The sequence below is a fragment of the Typopeltis vanoorti genome, chromosome 21 (genome assembly GCF_054136105.1).
Source record: "Typopeltis vanoorti isolate ZY-2024b chromosome 21, IOZ_Tvanoo_1.0, whole genome shotgun sequence".
In the NCBI taxonomy this organism is placed as follows: Eukaryota; Metazoa; Arthropoda; class Arachnida; order Uropygi; family Thelyphonidae; genus Typopeltis; species Typopeltis vanoorti.
Window position 1 is genome coordinate 63,680,880 of NC_143569.1, and position 21,351 is coordinate 63,702,230.

The window sequence follows — 21,351 nt, forward strand, 5'->3', positions numbered from 1 at the left end:
GAGAGATAGCTGTCCCAAGGCTATCACTGATTCATCGGTACGCAGAAGAAGGCGGCAAGAGAGTGCTGCCATCTCGTGGTCCCTAACCCTAACACAATATTTTTCTTCTTCTTCTTCGTCTATGATCTCTTATGCTTTTAAACGTCGCGATTTTGCCAAAGAGATTTCCATGCTGTCCTGTCCAAGGTTTGTTGTTTTGCTTCTTTCCAGTTAATTCCCTTCTTTTTCAATTTTTCTTTAATTTCCTTTTGCCAACCTTTCCTGGGTCTGCCTATGTTTCCTTTTCCTATTTTCTGGCTTTCGTATATAGTTTTTGCTATTCTTCCTTCTTCCATTCGATTAAGATGTCCAAACCACCTCATTTGGGCTTGTGTTATGAATTGATTCAGAGGTGCAACGTGAAGACTGTCTCTTATGGTTTGATTTCTTATTCAGTTTAGTCTTGTTTTTTGTGCCACTTTCCTAAGATATTTCATTTCAATTGTTTGCAGTTTATTTGTATTTCTTGTTGTTAAACACCAAGACTCACAACTGTATGTTAATGTTGGTAGAAACACTGAATGGTACACTGCCATTTTGGTATTTTGGGTGACTTCTTTCTTATCTAGGAGTGGGCCTTTCATTGCATAGAATAGCTTTGTTCCCCCTTTTATCCTGTTGTTAATTTCTGTGTCTAGTCTACCATCTTCTTGTATATATGATCCCAAGTATTTAAAGGAGTGGACTTGTTCCAGTTGGTGATTCTCTATTTTTATTAGGTGTTTTTGTTGGTTTCTAGATATGATCATTGTTTTAGTTTTATTTATATTTATGGTCATATTCCTTTTCTTTGTTTCTTCATACCAAATGTTGATATTGTACTGCAGATCTTCAGCTGTATTTGCTAGAATCACTACATCATCTGCAAAAGCCATGTGCAAAATCCTGGTTTCTTTCAGTTTCCTGTATCCTAGGTGGAATTTTTTGTTTTTGTTTGGCATGCCTTTAAAATTTCATCCATTACTATGATGAAGAGAAGAGGGCTGAGGATACAGCCTTGCCTCACTCCTACATTTGTTTCAAATTCTTTTGATCTATTATTACAGGTTCTTACATAATTTCTATTACTTTTGTAGAGGCTTTGTATGGCTGCTATTAAGTTATCTTGTATCTTGTTTTTCTTTAATGTTTGCCATATTAAGTGTCTGGGAACTCGGTCAAAGGCCTTTTCAAAATCTATAAAACACGAATGTAGTTCTTTTCCATATTCCAATGTTTTCTCTGATATATAATAGATAAGATCCTGTGTGCTTCTATTTTTTCGAAAGCCATATTGCATTTCATCCAGTGTGTCCTCTATTTGATTCCTAAGCCTCGCTTCTAAAATGTGGGTATATAATTTTCCTGGAACGCTTAAAAGCGAAATTCCTCTATGGTTTTCACATTTGCAGTTGTCTCCTTTCTTAAATATAGGGATTATTATAGCCACTTCCCAGTCTTTGGGAATAATTTTCTTTTTCCATACAACATTGAATAGGTGTAAAAGAAATTTTATGGCTTTCGTTCCTAAATTCTTTACCATTTCTGGTGTTATTTGGTCATGGCCTGCTGATTTGCCCAGTTTTATTTTATTTATTGCTGCTAACAGTTCATTTGCATGAATTTCTTCACTCTGATCTTCTATTTTGCTTGTGTGTCTTGCTCTTAGGGTTCTATTTTTTCCGTGTCCTGCATCTTCCAATAATTCTTGAAAGGACTGTTTCCATCTTTCCATGATGTCTTCGGAATTTGTGAGTAACTTTCCATCCTTATTTTTGATAAACTTTATGGGGCATTCTTTCTCTGACCTCAAATCTTCTTAAAACATTATAGAAGAGTTTTTGGTTTCTTTTAAAATTTTGTTCTAAAGTATGTCCGAAGTCTTCCCAGCATTTTCTTTTCTCTGCTTTCACTAAGGTTTTAACTTTATTTCTTTGGTTGTTGTATAGTTCTCTATCAACCTGCAGCTTTGATGTTATATATCTCTTCCATAATTGCTTTTTCTTTTTAATTTCTTCTTTTAGTTCTTCAGTCCACCAGGGTGTTTTATGTTTCTTCTGTTTATTATTTAATGATACACCACAAATTTCTTTGCTTGTTTCTGGAAGAAGTGTTTTGAACCTGTACCATAGGTTTTCTACATCTTGGTCTCATATATCTCTTTTTCTACTTCTTTCATCTTCTCTTCTATTTTACTTTTATACTCAATGGCTGTTTCTTCATTCTTTAGTTTGTAGTTTTAATCTTTATCTTAATCTTAACATTTATTTCCTTGCTACTTTTTCTACATTTTTCAACTTTTATTTTATGGATTGTTTCCAATACTAATAAGTAGTGGTCACTGCCTATTTCAGGACCTCTGTAGACTCTTGCATTTTTTGTATACTTCCAGTACGATCTGCTTGTGATGGCGTAGTCGATTATAGATTTTTCGTTTCTATTGGGCTCTTCCCTGGTAAACTTATGGATTTCTTTATGCTTGAACATAGTATTCGCTATTACTAAATTATTTGTAAGGCAAAGATTTATTATTCTTTCTCCATTATTGTTCCGGGTTATTTCTCCTTGTGATCCCAACACTTGTTTCGTTTCTTCATCTACTTGATTCCCTACCCGGCCATTAAGGTCTCCTAGTAGTATGATATGCCCTTGAACTTAGTATGATATGCCCTTGAACTTCTTCAATTGTTTTTTGTAAGAGTTCGAAGAATTCATCTTTATTTCTTTATTGGCATTATCGTTTGGGCCATATGCAACAATTACAGTGAATACTTGGTTGTCTGATTTAAAATCTATAGTAATTGTCAACGACCTTTCGTTTATTAGTTGCCATTTAGTAATATATTCTTTGAGATCTGGTTTAATTATGCAAGCTACCCCTTGTTTTCCTCCATTCTCTTGGGTTTATCCATGAATAGAAAAGTATATACCCATCTTTCATTTTCTGGCAACTTGACCTTTCTTTTTTGTTTCTGTGACTGCTAGCAAATCTAATCTTGATTTTTTTAAATTCATCTATTAATTCGTTTTCTTTTCCATGTAGACTTTTAACGTTCCATGTTCCGTATCTCATGTACCTTTTTCCTCGCTTTGTCGTTAACCATTTAGGCAGTTCAACTATCTCTTTGTTATTTCTTTTAATGAGTGAAATTTTAAGGTGTGCAGGGGATTAGCCTTCAGCACCCGAGTCTGGTGACCACCTTCGAGGCCCCCAGACCGGCCTATGAGGGAAGTGCTATCCTGTTGGTCCGTGGGAGGTATTTTATTTCCCTCCTACCCTTCATAGTAAACTATGACGAGCATTCCCCGATCCGCCACCAGGGGATGTGCCCGATTGGGGTTACAGGTGTCCCCACACAGGAACACAATATTTTTAATGTCTGAAAATAGTGTAGGTTCGACGGTCAATTTTCTTGAGTTTACGGGACGAAAAACCAGAGTTTCTGGGAGAAAAAACCTGCTAGTCCGTGCCAGAGATCAACTAACTCGGGAACTGGTCGAAAAAAGGCTTTAGAAAAATTTCCTCTAGTCGGCGACTAGATTTGAACCACCAAATCCTTTCTTCATGCGTTCAAGTGCCGTAGAGTGCAAACGCCACTTCTACTGAGCTACATGAGGTAAAATTCAAAAGTTTCATGAATTTTTTAAGTAATCTTTACTTATAGAATATGAACTATTCATAGTGATTCTCATAATACTAATCTTGTCTCCTCTGCTGTTGTTATTAGCTATGTAAATAGCATCTCAGGAGTAGATGTGCAAGAAGGGATTAAAGATAAAGATAGTCAAAGATGTGGGGATGACATTTAGATCTGGGTAGGAGTGTAATATCGGTAATGATAGAGAGGAATGGATGGGAGGGGGTGGAGGACTCATATCCAAGAAGTAGGGTCAGTGGGATTTGTTATAGAAACAGAAATGAGCTAATGTGTATGCTTACAAATGCTAGAAGTATTCAAAACAAGAGGAATGAAATTGTAGCATTGATTGAGTTTGTTTGCCCAAAAATCTGTTTGTCTGGAATTGTGGTCAAGGTGTTGGAGAAGCAAGCAACCAAGGACAAGGTTTCAGAACTGAATTGACAGCAGCAGAATTCTCTTTAATGGACAGCATGGGTTTGCTAAAGGAAGATCATGTTTCAGCAATCAGTTTTTTATTATTAACAAGGTGACAAATACATCGGACACAGGGAATGCATATATAGTAGTATATTTAGATTTTGCAACAGCCTTTTGAGATTGCCACATGACAAGCTTACTAGCTTGTTAAATTGGAACGGATGGAATTGGATGGTAGATTAGTTCACTGGAGTGGAGATTGGCTGTCTAATAGTTATCAGCAGATTGTGTATGCAGGAGTGATATCCCAAAAGAGGGAAGTCACTAGTGGTGTGCCTCAGGGGTCTGTTTTGGGTCCATTGTTGTTTAATTTGTATGTAAATGACATTGGAAGGGACTTAAATGGTGATATACAGTTGCTTACAGATGATGCAAAGCTGGGGAGAGTTATGAGGAGTAGATATTGTAGCCTTGCAAGAGGACTTGAATAGACTGTGGAAGATGGGATGTAGAGCATAGGATTGGTGTGGATATCTTAGAGGAGGTGGTGGAGGAAATGAAATATCTGGGGGTGATGGTGGATAAGAACATGAAATTTCATGGACATTTTGCTAAAATTGTGAGGACAACACAGTGGATTATGGGATTGATGCAGAGAACACTGACATTTAGAAGTATGAATGTTACAGTACCATTGTACAAGGCTTTGATTAGGCTGCATATGGATTACTGTGTACAGATTTGGTTGCCTGTTTTTCAGAAAGATGATGAGTTGGAGAGGCTTCAGAGATGTCTCTGAAGTTGGTCTCTGGAATGTGAAGTATAAGGACAAATTGAGAGAATGCAAATTGCAGAGCCCATTGGATAGAAGGAAAGGGGGGGGGGTCATGATCGAGACATAAGTTGTTGAGGAGTAATTACCAGATTAATGTGGATGAGATTTTTTGTAGAATGTCTGGAGATAGGGAGAGAACAAGAGGTCATCTCTGGAAGCTGTATAAGTAGGGGGTAAGGAGTAGTACATTTGTTGCATGGAAAGTGGTGAGTGATTGGAATGCATTTGCCTGAAAGTGTGATGAGTGCAGAGAGAGTGAATTTATTTAAGTCTAGGTTTGATGTGCTATGCATGTGGAAGTGGGACCTCCTGCAATGAGTCTGATGATAATTATCTTTGCTTGTTAGGTGGCAGATGATTTTTGTTGTCTTATGAGACCTCCTTCCTGCTTATTGGAGTTCTAAAGTAGCTTAAAAAGTACCATATTTAGGCTTCACAGATAATCTAAAACAACCAGATTCTAGATTGATTAGATTGAATTGAATGAGGTGGGGTTGATGTTGTTGGGTTTTTTTTTTTTGCAAGAACCCGACACATGGATAAAGTGGGGTTGCTCAGGCATTTTATCATGGTAAAGAAAACAAATGTTCTTTTTTTTGTAGTTTTTTTATTGCACATCTTCTCAGTGCCATATTAAAATAAAACATTTTGATAAAATGTTTAGTTCATGGTTCACTCCTTGCTGCACAGATTACTTTTGGATAATCTTTGCACATAAACAGTGAGCAAGATTTACCTTTTATCTATTGTTGAGTTTTTGTTGGTTGTGAGGAATCAGGACTGGTTCACTGTATTATATGTTACTGTTTGTTGCAGGATCATAGCTATAGACATTATTCATCACAGATTTTATGCAAAATCTTTGTTCATCAGAAATGCACATAAGGGCATGTCGTTTAACTAATAATCCCCCCCCCCCCCCCCATTACTTGCAAATGGCCCTTGTCACCAAAAAGTAGATATCACTCCAATGATCATTTCCAGAAAATTTCAAAATGCACCTTGTAGATTTATTAATTCTAGATATTAAAAATATATCCAAAAAGGCTTCCATTCAGGCAATATATGTTAATGTTAACTTAATTCAGGTTATTATGTATCCATCCTTGTTATAACCAAATAAAGAAACTTTAGTTTCAAATTTATCAAAGAGCTTGTGATAATCTTCTGTATCGCAGCAGCCTTGGTAAATACTATTTGAAAGATATGAAATTTTAAAAGGTTTCACTGACTTAAATTGTTTCTAATTGTTAGTTCTTATCATAGACAAGGTAGATATCTTACAAGGACAAAATTCCTCTGTTTAATACCATAGCAAAATGTCAGAAAGTTGTATAACTTTCTGAAATGGGATTTTTCATAGACTATCTGAAGACAGGAGAAAAAGAGGTCATACCTGGAAGCTAGATATAACTAGAAAGTTATAACAAAAATGGATACATACTATTCTTCATTAAGTTATCAATTTTAGAATTTCTAATTGCTGAAAGGATGGCACATGTGATAATATTTACTGTGAAACACATTTTTCTGGAAAAAAGATTAAGAGGTGGTGAAGTAGATATTTTAAACAACAAACTCCATATATAGTTACATAGTTATAATTTGATTTGCTTAATACAAAACTAGCATAACTAACTGTGATCATGTTAACCGATTATGTAATTTAGCCTTGATTGCCCAAGCAAAACAGTTCAGAAATTTAAAAATTGTTTTATTGCTGTTTTCATTAATTTCATAATAGCTGCACATAAAAAACATATTTTAGCATGGGCATAATTTTATTTTGTCATTAAGATGATCCATATGAAATGACAAATTTACTAGTGAATGCCAGTGTTTGTTAATTCCTCCCTGGTTTGACGGAGTTTTGTTAGCATTTCAATCATTGTAGTGAAAAGTACAGTGTAATGTTGGAGGGTAGGGGGGAAATCAGAATTCAAATAATTTTGCCATATAAAAGCAGAAGCATAATTGGAGGGGGGGGAATCATTAATTTATGAAATTATTATGAAATTCATTAATTTCATAATAGTTGCACATAAAAAACATATTTTAGCATGGGCATAATTTTATTTTGCCATTAAGATGATCCATATGAAATGACAAATTTACTAGTGAATGCCAGTGTTTGTTAATTCCTCCCTGGTTTGATGGAATTTTGTTAGCATTTCAATCATTGTAGTGAAAAGTACAGTGTAATGTTGGAGGGGGGGGGATCAGAATTCAAATAATTTTGCCAAAATAAAAGCAGAAGCATAATCGGAGGGGAGGGGGGGGAATCAGCAAGTAATCTTGAACCCATAAGTGGCTCAAAAATGAATTTATTGCATTGTGATAGTATGGCTATATTTATACATCACCCTAGCAACTTATAATACAGTTTGGAGTTGTTCCAAGTTGTTTAAGATCATTTGAAATTATATGTCGAATTTAATAGACTGTCTCAATATCTTGGTAGAAGCCAGAGCTTCCTTACTTCAGAGGTTGTTGGTTTCAATCTTGTATAAAGCATGCTTTTTTAAAGGTTCTGGACAAGCTGTATAGCACCTTGAGTGTTTATAAGGTTTTAATCTAACATGGATGTTTATGTAAACATTTCTAATAAGAAAAGATTCCACACACATCTGTATGGTACAATTGTGTTTAAGGAGTTGTACTCCACAATATTTTGGTTATGTTTCATAAAGGAAAGGCAGTGAAGGCTTACTTGAGAATGTATTATCTAAAATAATAAAGATAACTTGTGTAAATAAAAGTTGCTATTTGTTAACAGAAAATTTGTGCCATGTTTCATAGTGCATCTTCAGTATGAACTGTGAATGAAACAGAATTACCTTTACACATAATAAAGAATCCACAATGCTATGCTAAATGAGATAAACATAGACCACGGGACGTGTTGAGTTAGTGATATAATTTTTCACAACCAGTTTTCTTTAAGGCCTTTCCTTTAGAAATCTACTGTTGTGCAGAACTAGTTTCTTTTCTAAAGGTTGTGTCCAGAGGAGATAACATGTTCAGACTGCTTGTGTTTATGAAACTTGATGTAATGTTTCTTTTTCATAAAGAACAAAGGCAGATATCTAAAAATTATCTAAGAATTTATGTAGAAACATTAATTGAAGGTTTTTCTCTATTTTGAAAAAAAAAATGTATTAATGTCCTAATTGATCTCTTAAAAATAATTTAGTGAAAGGAGTCTGGAATTGGTGGTGGTGAGGATTTTTAGCTGACACTGTTAGTTGGAATTTTGTATGATTGCGTTTCAAAATATGCACAATCTTAAATCCTGTTGAAGTTGGGTTTTTGAAGCAGTGCTTCACAAACCTGTTTGAACAGCTTTTCTAAGAGGAATTTGTTGTATCGTTTTTTTTCTACTGACTCTGTGGCATGTATTGATTGCTATATGCTTAGCAAGTCCAGATTTTTTGTAGATTATGAAGTGTCCTGTACATCTTTTGTTTTTCATAAAGAATAGAGGCAGATGTATCTAAGAATTTATGTAGAAACATTAATTGAAAGTTTTTCTCTATTTTAAAAAAATGTATTAATGTATTAACTGATCTATAAATAGTTTAGTGGAAGCTGTTCAAAATATTTAAACATGAAACTAATAAAAAAAAAAAAAAAACAGTTATACGGGCACTTGTTTCTGTAAAGAGCTGGTATTTTCATAGATCTTAGAATCTCAAGTGGAATAGATATTACATTTTTTTTTATTCCAGCACAAGCCTGACAGGAATGCTATGCATTTTGTCATTAACACTACTTTCCTGCTCTACTGTTGATGGCATATAGCCTTGACTTGTGAGTCAGTAAAGTAGAGTTAGGCTTTTGTCCTTACCAACAAAGGAAACAGGTATTGGAAACAGTACCATTTGGTAGTGAAACTTTAAACATGAACTAATAAAAAAAAACAATTATTGGGCACGTTGTTGTTTCTGTAATAGAACAGATTCTATTAGTTCAGCATTATGACTTTACATGAGAGCCTACCTGGGTCAGTTGGTATAGACGAAGCCCTTTGGTTGGAAAGACCTGGATTCAATTCCTGTCCAAGACATGAGGAACTTTTATCTGGTCTCTTGCAACTAAAAGCAAGTTAGCCAGTCTCATATGGAGGTAGAGGGTTTCCCCACCTGGAAACTCTGGTTTTTCGTCCCTCAGGCAGGCAAACCGGCTCCGTGAGTGCACACTCACATGGATCTACAATCCTAAAATGCATACTTAAGCCCTCATTAGGACCAGCAAAAGTTGGTCAATTGGTAGTGTCTCTGCTACTAATGGCTCACCAAAAAGTTAAGCATGTCTGAGCACGGTTAGTAGTTGGAAGGGATTCAATCGTTGGATGCTGAGGACTGGCCATTCTCACAGGGTTAACTTCGGCCTGTAAACTGACGTATTTTACATCCGTTATCATATCCCAACCCATCCTAAGGGACAGGGGGAAAGGTAAGGGCCAGTTTTATCATTAGGCGAACCTAGATAATCGCCTATGGGCACCAGATTTTGCTACATATAAAATTATATAAAACTAATAGGAACTCCTGTATTCCATAAAATTCATGTATGTAAGCATACCATTTCTTTGCTGGACATGATGTATACACGTCCAGCAAACCTGGATAATATTCTGTACACCTGCTGAAAGAACATGGAACAAGGGGCAGTAATCCTTCATGCTGAAAAGAACAGTTAGCTTGCCATTTGTTCGGTAACCGGAATCTAAGTTATATCAGACTAAATACGTATGAGTTATATTCATTTTGCTGCTTGTTTTTATCGTATAATTATAGTTTTTAATGCCAGCGCAAAATAAGAAATCCTTTCATACTCTCTTCACTTTATATTGTATCACTATGGAAGATCAATGTCACTATCAATTTTTTGGCTAATTATTTTAATCACCAATACATTTTAAAATTCTCCCAGAACTTGATTGAAGATAATTATTTTTGTCAAACAATTATTTTATAAATTCATGAAAATCCAAATCTAAAAATGAATACAGCCTCCATCGGTTCCAAATTAAATTTTCTTTTTTATTCATAATCTTAGTTCACAGATTGCACGAAGGTTCGCACTTTTAAATTTTGCTTTATAGAGAATCATATGTAAATCTTGAATCATATCATGTAATGCATAGTTTTTATAAACGTAATCTGTAGGTTTTTGCATTTCACCTTTCTTGGTTTCCCCCAATCACTCCCTACAAATCGAAATAAACGGCAGTTATGAAGTCCACTGTTATGTACATATTTTCGGTATTATGCGGCAGTTTTGAAGTAGCGATATTTTCCCTACATTTTATCCTTCAAAACACGTGTAGGTGCATGCGTCAAAATGAAATTTTATTTCCAAAATTTTCATAACAGAATTACTTCACCTTTAATGGCTAACTCTTCCCCTCTCCCAAAATTATCACCCCCACACACAAAATACTTCTAGATAACATATGTGCACTTTCTTTTTGTTTGAATTCATTATTTTTCCAAAGTAATTGTACTGTTGCAGTTTTAAGTAAAAGACAAAGGCAAAGAATCTCTGATAAAATACCATTGGATATAAATTTTTGATATTAAAAAGACTCTCAATCGGAAACCCCGAGTAATGCAGTTTAACATCACTTGTTGTTCATTTAAAAAAAAAAAAAAATCGTTCCTAAAATTGAAATGTGCGACCCATATAATTTTATTTTGCAAGGAAAGAAAGCAAAATGTCATATTTATTTCAATAAATGTTATTTAAAAAATATAAATATTTGACATAATATTTTCAATGTAAACAAACGTTTTGATTATTTATTTTCGCACATGTGAAATTCGTTTTTATTTGGGAAGAGACACAATAAATAAATTGTGCAGCAAAAAAGGATCAAATATCATAGGACAGTAAAGAAATTCCAAGTAATACAGTGCATATAAAGACAATAATCCATTAATGGCAGGGGGGGGTAATTGCATTTTAACAGATAAAATGCTCAGCATTCTACATTTTTATTAGGTCAAAGGGATTTTGAGTATATTTGCAAACAGATATATTCAACATAACTTAGCCAGTTTTGTTGTAAAAAGTACCGCATTTGAAGAAATATTAGTAGCATAATAATAAAATAGCAAAATTCATAATGCTTCAGAATAACTTGATAATTTTGATAATACCAAAACAAGATTATTATTATTACGGGTATCTCCATGGAGTCAGTAGACTCATCGCAGGAGACCCAAACTAGCAAAAAATATCTGTCATATCTCTTCTTGAATTCATTTACAGACGAAGAACTCACAACTAAGTCAGGCAATGAATTCCACTCATTCACCACCCTTCAGGCAAAAAACCTTGTTCTCACACCCTTGTTAACCACACTCTTCTGTAATTTCCAGGGATGACCTCTTGTTCTTCCATCACTATCACACAGCTGAAACATTTCCCCTGCATCACTCCTATAAAAACCTTTCAGTAATTTAAATGTTTCTATCATATCTCCTCTTCTCTGCCTATCAACCAACCTCTGCAATCCACAAGCTCTCAATCTATCAGAGTAGGGAGCATTATTTACATCATTCACCAACTTAGTCACGCTTCTTTGAACCCTCTCCACAACCTCCTCATCTCCAAGGAATCCAGGTGACCAGACCTGAGCACAGTAATCCAAATGTGAAAGTATCAATGCTTTATAACGGGGAATAATAGCATCTTTATCTCTAGATGTCAGTGTGTTCCTCAAGAACCAAGTAATCCTATGTGCAATCTTGGACATATTAGCAATATGTCCCCTGAACTTCATCTCCCTATCTACCAACACCCCTAAGTCCCTAGCCTCATCAATTTCTTGGAGTACTATTCCATCAATGTAGTACACATCTGGTAATCTTTTAGTTCCAAAATACATAACTTTACACTTTTCCACATTGAACTGACATCCATTACCTTTTGCCCATTTTACCAGCTTATTTAAATCATCCTGCAAACTTTCAACATCAGCTTGATTTTTTATTGCGCTACCAAACTTTGCATCATCAGCAAACAACTGAATATCTTCCTTTAAGCCATTTCCTATATCATTTTTATACAAATTATTATTATTATTACTATTATTACGGGCAACTCCAGGGAGTCATTAGACTCATCGAGTGAGGCCTCAAATCATATTCATCACAACTATTCGACATTCATACAGTATCTATCATACCTCGCCTTAAACTCATTCACTGTCACAGCATCCACCACAGACTCAGGGAGCACATTCCACTCATTCACTACTCTAAAAGTAAAGAACCCAGCTCTAATACCTTTACTAACCACACTTTTGCCCAGTTTCCATGGATGTCCCCTAGTCCTCCCACAACCAGCCCTGTTCTCAAAAATATCTTCTAAATTAATTTTATAGAAACCCTTCAGTAATTTGAATGTCTCAATCATATCTCCCCTCCTCCACCTATCAACCAATTTTTGCAACCCACAAATCCTCAACCTGTTCTCATAAGGTTCATTCCACAGACCTGCTATCATCTTGGTCACTCGCCTCTGGATCCTCTCCACCTCCTCCCCATCAAGAAGAAACCTAGGTGACCAAATCTGGACTCGATACAGAGGAACAATAACCTGCTTGTCTCTGCTTGTCAACGTATTCTTCAGCAACCAAGTGATTTGATGAGCTGATTTGGCCACTTTTGCAATGTGTCCCCTAAATTTCAATTCCTTATCCACCAACACTCCTAAATCTCGTGCATCATCAATTTCCTGGAGCACAGTTCCACCAATGCAGTAAACTGCCACCAATCTTTTTACCCCAAAATGCATAACCTTACATTTTGCCACATTAAATTGACATCCATTCTCCTTAGCCCAGACCTCCAATCTATCCAAATCATCCTGCAAAATTTTGACGTCATCTGCATTCACTATTGCCCTACCCAACTTCGCATCATCCGCAAACAAATGAACTGTTCCTCTCAGATCCTTTCCTATATCATTAATGAACAAATTAAACAGCAGTGGTCCAAGAACAGATCCTTGTGGCACACCACTAGTCACAGGCCGTCTTGTGGACTCTACTCCTGAGTAAACCACTCTCTGATATCTCTCCGTCAACCACCCTCCTATCCATCTCACCAACCCTATGTCCATCCCGATATGCTGCAATTTACTGATTAGAATTCCATGTGGTATCCTGTCAAAGGCTTTAGCAAGGTCCAGTAGAATCACTGTAAACTCATTACCCTTATCCAGTTCAGCCGTCACTGTGTTATAACACGTGAGCAAGTTACTGAGGCATGACCTACCCTTCACAAAACCATGTTGTCCCCCATACAATATCCCATTTTCATCTATCCAATCCTGTATTTTCCTCTTGACTATTTTCTCTAAGACCTTGATAATGATTCCTGTTATGCTGATTGACCGGTAATTTTCAACAGCAGCCTTGGAACCACCTTTGTGCAGCGGAACTATTTTCCCCTCTTTCTACTCCCTTGGGACTGACCCAGACCCGAGGCTCAAATTAAACAAAATGGTCAAGGGCACTGACAATTCTTTAGCCGCTTCACGTACGACACGAGCTGGTATACCATCCAATCCCACAGATGTATTGACATTGAGGTTCTGTAATAGACTAGTTACCTCTACTTCATTCATCACAATTCCAGTATAAGCTATTTTCCATTCCTGTTCTTCCATTCCTGCAAAGTCACCACCTGGATGATATACTCTTGCAAAGTGCTCGCTCAGTAATTCCACAATATCGACTGATTCAGTTACCTCCCTACCCTCAGCATTTTTTAAGATCATTCTACCATGAGCATTTTTCCTTTTACTTGCAACATATTGAAAAAACTGTTTGGGATTCTCTTTAGCCTGCATGTCCAATTTTCTTTCGTAATCTGCTTTTGCTTTTCTTACCACCCTTGTTACCATCCTGGCCTGAGCTTTATACTGTTCCTGCGCCTGATGGTCACCTTTCTCCTTAAATTCTCTCCACAATTGTTTCTTTTTTTGCAGCTGAAGCTTAATAGTGTTATTCATCCATTTAACCCCTACTTGATTTATTATTTGGACTCTTGGTATACAGTCAACCATTGCCTCCTGCAAACAGCTCTTAACCACCTCCCATGCACTATCAACATCCAGCCCTTGCAGTTTTACATGCCATGGCACTGAGCCAAGCACAAACCTAAGCTTGTCATACTTACCAGCCCGGTAATTCCACATGTACCCTGTCTTAATTGTAAATTCCACTCCTTTAGCCACCTTCCAAGTCATGACCTTATGGTCACTCTCACCAATTGGTGGCAACATGGTCATGTTCATTACAGCCACATTCTCAGTTGCAATTACAAGGTCCAGCACTCTCTGCCCCCTGGTATTTTCCACTACATGTTGCCGTAGATAGTTGTCCCTTAATCTTCTTCTTCTACGCGTTATTCCCGCTTCCTATGCAGGGTCCGTGTGTTATTTAGATGCGACTTCTTGTTAGTACTACTCCCAACCGACCCGTCGCCTGGTCTGCCGCTGGGGGGGGGTATATTTTTGACTGCAGAGGCGTATGTTCAGGGGGCCGGTTTGTCTGCTTGCGGGATGAAAAACTGGCGGGAAAAACCCTACTGACCGTGCCCAAGACCGGCTAACTTGGCTATGCCTGAGGAAGATCCTCAAATTCCTCACGTCTACAATGGGAATCGAACCTGGGACACTCCTTCCCCAGGCATATGGTTGCGAAGCGCAAAGCCACTAGGCTAACCGCACGGTCATAGTTGTCCCTTAATAACCGCATAAAATCCAATTCCTTCCTCCCATGTGCCCTCTCCTCTTTCCAGTCAATGTTACCATAATTGAAATCACCCATAATAAATTACCCTCCTTCCACTCATTTCTTCTATTTGCCTATGCATACTATCCCCACAATCTATTCCATCACCTGGTCTATAGCAGCACCCAATTGTATATTTTGTTCTGCTAGATTCTATCTCACACCAAACAGCTTCAAATGTGCTCTTTTCTTTCTCCTGCAGTTCAACTTCTGTACTCCTTGGCTGCAGCTCATCAGCTATCATCAATAACACTCCTCCCCCCTTTTTATTCACCCTGTTACTGCTGAACACGCTATACCCGTCGCATTCAATCCCACTAGCGTTATCATCTTCTGTCAGCCATGTTTCACTAATACCAACAACCTGTGGCCTGGAAGTGCCAACCATGGCCAAAAACTCTTCCTTCTTGTTCCTAATACTCCTGGCATTAGTGTACATGAATTGCAGAAGCCCATTTGTCCTATCCCTACTTTGATGCCTTATACTAACTATCCCATTCTGATTTGTTGTCCTTCGTACTCGCTCGGGCCTAATATACTCATTCATATACTCAACTGCCTCCCTAAAGTCTGCATATCTACTCCCTCCCCCCTTAATAAATCTAGTTTCCCTGAGTCTGTACATCCACTTCCACATCATTCATCAACACTTTTTCAAGTCTCCGTACACCAACTCCATTCAAACGTAACCCATCCATCTTATATAAGTCCTTTCGCCCATCGAACTCATTCCACACATCCACAAATTCCACACCACTCTCCATGCATAACCCACACATAAAGTCATTGGTAATTATGGCCCTCCTTCTAAACACTTCGCTGTCATACCGCGGTAAGATACTCACCATCCTAACTCTTTCACTCTTCTCTTTTGCTACCTCAAATAATTCCCTCACATCCTCTATCATTTCCATTTTGTCCTCTTTCAAATCATTTGTTCCTGCCACGATTATCATCTCTTTCACCCTCTGTTTTTGCAGTCGAATAGATTCGCTGACGTCCTTTATGTTCGCACCCGGCTGGTACGACTTCGTTAAACTCTCAACTATTACACCTCTTAATAGCGAATCCCCATACAGCACTCACTCCTTTTATTTTATTGACGTTACGAACATTCTATTATTTGTCGTCGCAGACTTTCGCCGATTATTTGTCGGTACGTTCAGCACACATTTTTCCATACGCTCCAGTTGCCTTTTAGCTCTGTGTATCGCACCGTTCAAATGGACAATTTCACTACTCGCATTTATCTCACCATTTTCATTATCAATCAAATCATCCATTCGTTCTGTATTTCTACCCTCATTTACACTTTCAATGACGCTCTCACACCTATCTGGCACTACCACGCAATTCTCTAGCACACCGCCATTTTCTACATTCTGACTATCGTTAACGATATCACTCTCGCCACACGAAACACACTTGAAATCCTCATTCTCTTTACACTTTCTGCACATATTAACTCCACTATCACTTTCTAACCAGACTCCCACCGCTCTTTGCAAGGCATACATCTCACAGACAGCACACTGCATAAATTCGCTTACATCAAAACTCTTAAACAAACATGGCGACCTGGCCGCCATTTTTTTCTTTATCAGTGCCATATGTACGCTATCTTATCTTAAAATTAATAATTAAAATAACAGAAAACATGCACAAATTGCACAGACACACCAAGAAACAAAAAGCAAACAATACTACTTAAAATTCTGGTAAAATTTCTAATGTTAACACAAAATACTACTAATCTTTTCAGGAGCTCTCGACAAGCCGATGATCTAATCAGTGCGACACCAAGCGACCCAAGCACAGAGCCCTGAGGCACACCACTGGTCACCTGCCTCATCCTGGACTCGGCTCCTCCACATACCACCTTCTGGTATCTCTCCCTGAGCCATTCTCCTATCCATATCACCAATTTAGTATCCATTCCCATCTGCTCCAATTTGCGTAACAGTGTTCCATGGGGTATCCTGTCAAAGGCCTTAGCAAAATCCAGAAGTACCACTGTTCCAGAAGTGCCAGTTCCTTTGTCCAACTCAAATGTCATTCTATTATAAAAAGTTAATAGATTGCTATGGCAAGATTTACCTTTAACAAAATCATGTCGACCTCTATAGAGTATCATATCCTGATCCACCCATTCTTGAATTTTGACTTTAACCAACTTTTCCAATGCTTTTACCACTACTCCTGAGATGGTGATTGGTCTGTAATTAACTACCGCAGTTTTAGCGCCACCTTTATGCAAAGGAGCCACTTTGCCCAACTTCCACTCCCTAGGAACCGTACCAGAGTTCAAACTTAAGTTAAATATCCAGGTAAGAGGGGTTGACAATTCCTTTGCACATTCACGCAACACCCGAGCTGATATTCCATCTAAACCTACAGCAGTGTTTGTATTTAAATTTTGCAATATATTAAATACCTCTGATTTCTTAACTTCAATTCTCACATTAGTTATTGCTACAGGTACAGAGATATCCTCACTTGGGTGATAGACTTTTGAAGAGTGATCACTCAGTAACTTGACTATTACATCTGATTTTTTCACCTCAATACCATCAGCACCCACTAAAGTTATCCTTCCGAAGTCATTCTTCCTTTTACTTGCCACATAGCGGAAGAACTCTTTGGGATTACCCTTGATCTCATTGGCTAAGGTCTTCTCATAATCTGATTTAGCTTTTCTTACTATGCTGGTAACCTTCCTAGCTTGAGTGTTGTACTGCTCATGGGTGTACTGATCGCATTTTTCCTTGTACATTCTCCATAACATTTTCTTTTTTTTTTTTGCAGATCAAGCTTGATACTACTGCTCATCCATCTAATGAGCAATAGTATCCTTGTTTGTCTTCCTGACCATGGGGACACAATCTGATATTGCTTTCCTCAGATACCCACTGATTTTATCCCATGCACTGCTAACATCTTTCCCCTGCAATATGTTCTGCCATGGGATGGCTGGAAGCTCACTCCGAAGCTTGTTATAATTGCCTAACCTGTAGTTCTGTATATACCCCTTCTTAACAGAAAAATCCACAGATTTTGCAACCTCCCAAGTCAATACCACATGATTGCTTTCACCAATTGGAGGTAACGAGGACACTTTACTTATGCATATATCCTCTGAACCCATAACCAGGTCCAACACTCTCACACCACATGTCCCTTCAGTTATGTGCTGTTTCAAGTAATTATCTCGTAGAAGATGTATGAACTCCATTTCCTTTTTGCTACTTGATATTTCCTTCTTCCAATTGATATCACCATAATAATAATCACTAAACCTGCACTCATTGCACTAATTTGCTGATGCATGAATTCAATATCTCCCCCTGTACTCCCTGACCTATAGCAGCATCCAACTGTATATTTGGTTGTGTTGGTCACTATTTCACACCAGACCACCTCAAATGAACTCTCATTCACATGTCTATCATCTTGATATACTACCTTCTTTGGCTATAACACATCAGCTATCATCAACAGTACTCCTCCCCCTGTTCCATCTTCTCTATCCTCCCTGAAAATACTGTACCCATCACATTCAATTCCAGTGACCACATCTTCTGCTGACAGCCAAGTTTCACTAATGCCTACAACTTTTGGTGAGATTGCACTGACTAATGCCAAAAATTCTTCTCTCTTATTTCGAATGCTTCTTGCATTGGTATATAAAAATTGCAGATTCCCTCTAGTTCTTGTACTGGCTTTAGAACTGATATACAAGTCACTAATTTCAGTAGTCCCATGCCAATTTTTATCCCCTCTCTTCTGCAATTTATTCTGCGAATAAGGATCAATAAATATGCAATCATTGCTAAAGTTTCTCTATCTTACACTCAACCTTTTCAATATTAGTTTCCCTGCCCAATTACTTCAACTTGTTCAGAAAACCGTAACTTCTTCAATCGCTTATGTCCTTCCATGTTCAGATGCAGCCCATCTCTAATACAACTGTCTTTTTCCTTCAAACACACTCCAGGTATCAACAAATTCCAGACCTCTTTTTTTGCACATTCTTGCAATCATATCATTCATTATCATCACTCGTCTACTTAACTCATAATTGTCAAAATGAGGCAACGCACACACTATCCTCCCATTGACACTTTTCCTCTTCACAATATCTAACAATGTTCTTAAATCTTTTGCTACCCGATTTATACCACCACTCAGGTCATTTGTACCCACCATAACTATCATCTTGTCTGCATCATGCTCTCTCTTTATTGCTAAAGCCACTCTTTCTATTGTCCCACCAGCCAAGCACTCCTCAGGCATACTGCTCTCCATACACTTAATCATAGAATCACCATATATCCTACCACTCTTAACTTCATTCAAGTCCACGTAAGCGTCACTCGTGGACTCATTTTCTACACTATTCAGCATGACTCTCCCAGTTTTATTACTCAACGTTCTTTTACTTACCCCCCCCCCCCCTCTCACGACATCTCATTTCTTCTAGACCTCTTGTGGTGGTCTAGAAGTCTAGTTTTATTTTGTTGACTCCCAATCACTCCCATACTATTTATTACTTCATCATTCACCAAAGACTCACCCATACGTAATCCTGTTCTAGTTACTTCAGCTAAAGTAATCTCTATAGTCCTAATTTCTCTGTTTAACACATTAAATTCAGTTTTAACTTCCAGTATCTCCTTACTGAGCACTTCCAATTCTTCATGCAGAAGATGGTCATTTTTCATTTTCATGAACTCCCGCCGAAGTTCTTCCACTACGGTCCCGATGTCAGCTTCCATTCCTAAACGCTCCAGCCTATCCCGACACTTCTCACATACGTCGAAATTTTCGTTCTCATTTAGCCAGACCGACCATAGATCCTTCACATTCTTCGCCGCATACATGTAGCAGTTTCCGCAACGCATCCAATGCGAAAAATCTAACGCTGAGCCAGCCTTTCGTGTAGAAGTAGAAGTCCTGCATGCCGCTTATGTACATTTCTTGTTGGATGCCATCTTTACACGTTGAAGTAGTGAAACAAACGACAATGAAAACACAATATATACAACAGAATTTCAAACAATTACACCACTGAAGGACACTTGTATCTAACTGATGCACAACTGCAGCACAATTTGAGACGAAAAGCCACACTATACTTAAATTTAAAAACACGTTTTCTAGCCTAACTAAACAAATTAAACACGACCGCCACATTCACCAAGGACACTAGCGCCACCCTTATTATGTGACACCTAACTACTAACCACGCTCAAACCTGCTTAACTTTTTGCGAGCCATTAGTAGCAGAGGCTCTACCAATCGACCAACCTTCACTATGAATATGAGGCACATCTGTAGAAATCTGTTATTATTATTAGAGTCCTTTTAATTATGACCTCTATAAAGATATATTTAATAAATTGGTTGTATTTTTGTGTTTTTAATTAAATAAACTAGTTTCATTTTGTCACAGATGGTTTTCGCTTCTGAACTAACTGGACTATTGTTCTTATCAATATTACTAAATTCCAATCTCCTTCTCTGGAAATTTTCTCTTACTAAATGTTTGACTTGTGTTGATCAATCACTGACTTATCAGTTTAATCCAGAGATTAAATATATGGTCAGTTTAATCCATAATGTTCTTAAGAATATTTCACCCTGTGATTTCTCAGAATCCTGTTAGGAAAGAACAGATCGCTGAGTATTGAACTTGCGATCATTTTGAAACGCATTTCTGAGACAACAGAGGTTTTTTTTTGTGTGCTGCGGCTGCTATTTATATTAATTAGTGGGTAAGAGCAGTTTCTTTATCACATAAACAGTATTTGATTTTCAAGTTTATTATTATTTATAAATTAAATTGATTTTTCAGTTCATTTTTTTGTGCATCAAGATTCTAGTTATTTTAGGGTAAAATGTCGAGTAAAAAAGTGGATGTTAGCGAGCATAGCAAGTTATCGTTACTATTGATTGCTTCTACATTTTAACTAAAACTGGAATTATTATGCTTATTACTACAACTTAAAAAAATCAAATCTGGAGTTGAATAAATCTTAATAATTGTGCGATAAAGTTGGAACTGAATTAATCCTATATATGTATATTATATGCTTTTTATATGAATCCCAGGCCTCCAGTAAGTAAGGTGGTCTTGCACTAGGTGACCAAATTTACCTTTCAACTAAAATTTGATGGCTGGAAAGCAGATGCATTAACCATTCTGTCAACCAGAGGCATGCTGTGCATGTTACTGCAAACTGAAACGTTTTATATTTAGATCCATGTTGTAATTCCATAAATATAATGATTTTTGCTACAATTTTTATTACCATAAATTCGAAATTTTTATTTTTAGTGAGAATATCTGAACTTTACAGTTGATGAAGTTCCTATTTTTACCTTGATTAGCAAGCTTAATTTGATTGCATTTAAATTCTTTTTTTTTTTTTTAAATCTTTTATCCTTATACAATTATTAAGAAGCAACTTGTACCAAAATAAAACAAGTGGCCTGTCGTTATTATGCATTGAATCACATATAATGGACTTGATTAATTATGATGACATTATAGATATATTTGCTAAAACTAAAGCCAGAAAAAAAAAACTTCTAGTTATTGATTTTTTTATTTAAAATTGAACTGATTT

At 37.0% G+C, this 21,351-nt stretch overlaps 1 protein-coding gene across 3 annotated transcripts in view; it reads left to right on the plus strand.

Moving 5' to 3' along the window:
- Bet5 (blocked early in transport 5) overlaps nucleotides 1-21,351 on the plus strand; it is a 92,719-nt gene that overhangs the window by 35,585 nt on the left and 35,783 nt on the right. The gene's annotated exons all lie outside the window — the stretch shown is intronic.